Genomic DNA, 6,000 nt, shown 5'->3' with positions numbered 1-6,000 from the left:
TCCATGGCATCATAGTTCTCTTTCTCGCAGTCTATGACATTCGCTCACATACCGCGCTGCTATCTCCACCGCTCTCTCTTCTTCTCCCAGCAGGATATATGTTTTCTCTTCCTCCTTCATGGTGATGAAGTCTGGGAAGAGATGTGAGAGTCTCCTGAAGTGAGTGTCCCTCACTGCTGAGTATTTGGAGCAGTGTAGCAGGAAGTGGGTTTCGTCCTCTATGGCCTCCTGATCACAGTGTTGGCACAGTCTTTCCTCCCTGGGCTTGTAGCTCTGCCTGTGTCGGCCACATTCGATGGCTAGACTGTGGGCACTGAGTCTATATCGGCTCAGGATCTGGCGGTCTCTGGGGTCCGGGAGTTTCTCCAGATATGGGGCCAGTCTGTAGTCTCTCTGTAGGCTCCGGTACATGATCAGTTTCTGTGAGCTGATGATATCATTCTTCCAGTCACTGACATACCTCTCCTGGCCTTCGTCTGCCATCTTCCTAATTCCGGCTTTTGTCAGGTTGTTGTGATTGGTGTTCTGGTCCAGCCCAGCATGGACCAAGACAAATACGATCTCACACACATGCATATAGCCATGTGTTCAAACCGTGAGAACCAGAGATCGCATAACTACCGATACGAAGGACACTCCAACTACCACAGATAAATACCCAAAAGAAAAAATAGGAGTATACGTCCAAGATTTTTGTAAAAAAAAAAAAAAGTATCAATACAAATTTTATTACATCATAATCATCATATACATAAACATCACATAAAATGACAAATAACACATTGTAACAGTGAGGGAAACTGAGGAACAACACTGAAAAAAACGGGGGCAACCTCTGAAAAAGTCCGCGTCTCAAGTAAGGTGCTACTAGTGCATGTCACAGAATAGGAATAGAATAGGAGCTCCGGTGGTAACCCCTAGTGGTCCGTAGAATGGGTAAGACTTTGGCAAGGATAGGTGGCACTTAGTGCACTTTACCGGTTGTGATTTCAAAGTTGGGACATATGACGTATGGTATAATATTGACATATTCCTTGCAATTTATCTCTTACCTATTCTGTGACATGCACTAGTAGCACCTTACCTGAGACACGGACTTTTTCAGAGGTTGCCCCCGGTTTTTTCAGTGTTGTTCCTCAGTTTCCCTCACTGTTACAATGTGTTATTTGTCATTTTATGTGATGTTTATGTATTTGATGATTATGATGTAATAAAATTTGTATTGATACTTTTTTTTTACAAAAATCTTGGACGTATACTCCTATTTTTTCTTTTGGGTATACATCTACTATATAAGGGTCACTTCCGTCTTTCTGTCTCTCCTTCTGTCTTTCTTTCTGTCACGGATATTCATTGGTCGCAGCCTCTGTCTGTCATGGAAATCCAAGTCGCTGATTGGTCGTGGCAAAACGCCCACGAATATTGCCACGACCAATCAGCGACGGGCGCAGTCCGGCGGCAACATGGCCGCTCCTTCCTCCCCGCAGTCAGTGCCTGCTCCATACTCCCCTCCAGTCAGCGCTCACACAGGGTTAATGGCAGCGCTAATGGACCGCGTTATGTCGCAGTGTAACATACTCCATTAATGCCGCTATTATCCCTGTGTGACCAACTTTTTTACTATTGATGCTGCCTGTGCAGCATCAATAGTAAAAAGATCTAATGTTAAAAAAAAAAAATAAAAAAAAAAATCATCATATACTCACCTTCCGGCGCCTTTCCCGCTCCTCGCGACGCTCCGGTGACCGGTCCATGCATTGCGATTTCGCGAGATGATGACGTAGCAGTCTCGCGAGGCCGCTACGCCATCATCTCGCGAGACCGCAATGCACTCTTGAGACCGGAGCGCGCAAGGAGCGTCGGTAAACGCTTCCTGGATCCAGGGGCCAACGTAAGGTGAGTATATAACTATTTTTTATTTTAATTCTTTTTTTTTTTTTAACAGGGATATGATGCCCACATTGCTGTAAATTACGTGGTCTGTGCAATATACTACGCGCGCTGGGCAATGTAGTACGCGGGCTGGGCAATGTACTACGCGGGCTGGGCAAAGAACTACGCGCGCTGGGCAATATACTATATGGACATGCATGTACTACGTGGCTGGGCAATGTACTACGTGGTTGGACAATATACTATATGGACATGCATGTTCTAGAATACCCGATGCGTTAGAATCGGGCCACCATCTAATATAGATAGAGAGAGAGAGAGATTTTTTTTTTTTTTAACAATTAGCATATAATGTTTCTCAGTAATAAAAAGAAAAGAAAGCACATTTAGGCTATGTGCACACGTTCAGGATTTCTCGCAGAAAATTCCTGAGAATTCCGGACATTTTCTGCAAGAAATCCGCAAGAAAACCGCATGCGTTTTTGCCGCGTTTTTTTCCGGACACTTCCCAATGCATTTTGGAGTGGAAAATTCGCAAAAATACCGGAAAATTAATGAGCATGCTGCGTTTTTTTTCGCGGAAAAAAACGCATCATGTGCAAAAAACCTGCAGAATTCATTCTAAATGATGGGATGCTTATTGTATGCGTTTTTTTGGCGGTTTTATAGCGTTTTTATTGGGGAAAAAACCGCGAAAAAAACGCAACGTGTGCACACAGCCTTAGGGTAACTGGGTCCGAAAAGTCTGAATATGAAAATAAAAAAAGAATGTAACTCTTAGCTTTAACATAAATAAATAAGCATCAGAACTGCCATATTTTGTCATCAGTTATCTTCCTCTGTCCATGCCTCCTCCCACTAAAAAAAAAGCAATAAAGAGTGTTTAAAAGTGTTATAACTTTAACAAGATTGTATAAAAAACCTACAACCTGACTGGTAAGACACCATCCATGTGTAGAAATCGCAGGAACGCGGGATGTCGCCACGGACAGGAGGCAGATCAAGAGTTAAAGTATTTATTTAACAATAAATGCACTCCACACAGGGAGTAGTGGGTTGCAGGGTGGTGGTAGGAAATGGGGCAGAACTGGGAGAGTGGGAGGGTAGGACAGGGGCAAGCGATAGTTCAGAATTAAAGACTTATCAAACTGTAGTCTACTTCTGTGCGGCGTCTATGGGCTCCAACGGTGGCACCGACAATAGTGGCACGTGACATCTCAGCAAAGTCTGTAGAAGGTTGGAATCCAACGACGGCACCGGCAACAGCGGTGCGTGACGTCTCAGCACTGTCTCTGGGAGCAGGTGGATTTCCCACCTAGCACGGTACTGAGTCCAACATAATCGACCGCCGGAACGCGACTTCGCTCTGCGGCATACACTGGTCCTGGGTGACAGGGCTCTCTCGACGTCGCACACCTGATACAGTCCCGATCTCAAGTCTGCGTCTCCTCCAGTCGCGGAGGATGGCGGGTTCTGTCGCCTAGTAGTACACCAGCGGAGGGCCTAAGTGAATGAGTATTGTGGGGTCAGGCTCCTTTCCTCCTGGACAGCAGCAGCACGGCCGGTCACAGGCCTGGTATTCTCAGGTGGGGGAAGGGGCAGCCTATAGCGCCGCTCACTGTTCTCCACTGCGCTGCCCTGCGCCGGAGTCTGACTGGCTTCACGTGCTTTTTCCCTTTTTGCCCCGTTCTCTCCAATGGCTCTCCCTGCCCCCTCCTGTCAGCAGGAAGCTCCGTCTCTCTCAGGCCTCCCTCTGGCAGCATGGGAAGGTCTGCCTCCCTCAGGCTTCCCCCCGGAAACAGAGGAAGCAGCCCTTTCAGTTCCGGACTCGGAATGCAGGTACCCGCAGTCCTGTCTATCTCCTTACACGTGGATGAATAAAAATATTAATACCTTATAGACATTTATCCATTACTAATCCGTGGGCTTGATGTCACCAGACAATACAAAGGTGACATAAACCCCACAAATATGAACTTCACTTGCCAAAACTACAGGGCAAGTGGGAAAAGCAGGGCAATTGGTGCATCTAATAGAAGCAACTTTTACTAGGCGGCTGCGGGCTATTTTTAGACTGGGGGAGTGGCAATATCAATGGCCCCTTAACAGCCTGACAATACCAGCCCCCAGCTGTCTGTTTTAGCTTGGCTGGTTGTCAAAAATGGTGGGGACTCCCACACTAGGTTTTTTAAATAATCAAAAAATATACGGCATGGAGACACCTCTATTTTATGCCATACACTTTCAAAATAAGATCAACCAAACAAGGCAAGTCTTCATTGTTCAACCACCACAACCCCTTTGTATACCAGACCAATGCCCAATCCCTATAACCTCCCTATCCAACATCACTGTAGGGGGGCTTAATTGTCTCCTCTCCAAATCGCACCTCACCACCTGTGCGCTCGATCCCATCCCACCTCCTCCCCAACCTCACCACCACTCTTATCCCATCCCTAAACCACCTCTTCAACCTATCACTAACTTCTGGCACCTTCCCTTCTGCTTTCAAACATGCCACAATCACGCCTATCCTTAAAAAGCCAACCCTCGATCCAACAGCTATGTTCAGTTATTGCCCAATATCGCTGCTCCCATTCGCTTCCAAACTCCTGGAGCAGCACGTTCACTCTGAACTTTCCTCCCACCTCTCATCTAACTTGCTCTTTGACAATCTACAATCTGGTTTCTGCCCCCATCACTCAACTGAGACAGCACTGACCAAAATCACTAACGACCTACTTACCGCAAAAGCTAATGGACAATACTCTGTACTCCTCATTCTCAACCTGTCCTCTGCCTTCGACACAGTTGACCACTGCCTCCTACTACAGATCCTCTCCTCCTTTGGCATCCAAGAGCTCGTCCTATCCTGAATCTCCTCGTACCTTTCCAACCACACATTCAGCGTCTCCCACACTCCCTCCTCATCCCACCCTCTCTCTGTTGGAATCCCCCAAGGCTCTGTTCTAGGACCCCTACTCTTCTCAATCTATACACTTGACCTGGGACAACTCAAAGTCTCATGGATTCCAGTACCACCTCTATGCTGATGACACTCAGATCTACCTCTCTGGCCCAGACGTCACCGCTCTGCTGTCCAGAATCCCAGAGTGTCTATCAGCCATATCCTCCTTCTTCTCCTCTTGCTTCCTCAAACTCAATGTGGACAAATCTGAACTCATCATTTTTCCTCCATCTCATAGATCTTCCATACCTGACCTATCTATCGCAATTAACAACATCACGCTTTCCCCCGTACCGGAAGTCGGCTGCCTCGGAGTAACCTTCGACTCTGCCCTGTCCTTCAAACCGCACATCGAAGCTCTTTTCAGCTCCAGCTCATAAATATCTCCAGAATCCGTCCTTTCCTCAACCGTCAATCTACTAAAATGTTTGTGCATGCCCTCATCATCTCCCGCCTGAACTACTGCAACATCCTTTTCTGTGGCCTCCCTGCTAACACCCTTGCACCTCTCCAGTCCATTCTTAACTCTGCTGCCCGACTAATTCATCTCTCTCCTCGCTACTCCTCTGCTTCCCCTCTGCAAATCTCTTCACTGGCTCCCATTCCCTCAGCGTATCCAGTTCAAATTACTAATACTTTTCAAAAACCTGACCGGCACATCCAAACATAGACTAAGTGTGAACAGGTGCTGAACCTAGAGTCGCCAACTTGTATATAGTTAGGTAAATAAGGCAGCACACTGCAGCGCTAAAACATGTAAACTTGAAAACACGAAATTTGAACTGCATTACTGCACTAGAAATATGAAAAATGAGAGCTTTTAGCGCATAAAAAACACCTGAAGCTAGGAGGCAGAGTGCACGATCAGAATTACCTAACTATATACGAGTTGGCGACTCTAGGTTCAGCACCTTTAGCCTTCTGATCGTGCACTCCTCCTCCTAGCTTCAGGTGTTTTAATTACAGCAGGTCCAATACCCCTCCACAGAGAGAGAGAATTTTAGTCTAAGAAGAGGTTTCACATGTACCCATTCAGATGGAGATGTTTATTCTCAGCGAGGTAAGGCAAGTTTAGGACCTGGTATAAGAGAGATGCCGTAAAGGGGCTACCAGGTACACATAAAATTGGCCATTTTTAT

The sequence above is a fragment of the Ranitomeya imitator genome, chromosome 2, assembly GCF_032444005.1.
Source record: "Ranitomeya imitator isolate aRanImi1 chromosome 2, aRanImi1.pri, whole genome shotgun sequence".
NCBI lineage: Eukaryota > Metazoa > Chordata > Amphibia > Anura > Dendrobatidae > Ranitomeya > Ranitomeya imitator.
Note: the sequence above shows the minus strand (reverse complement) of the source record.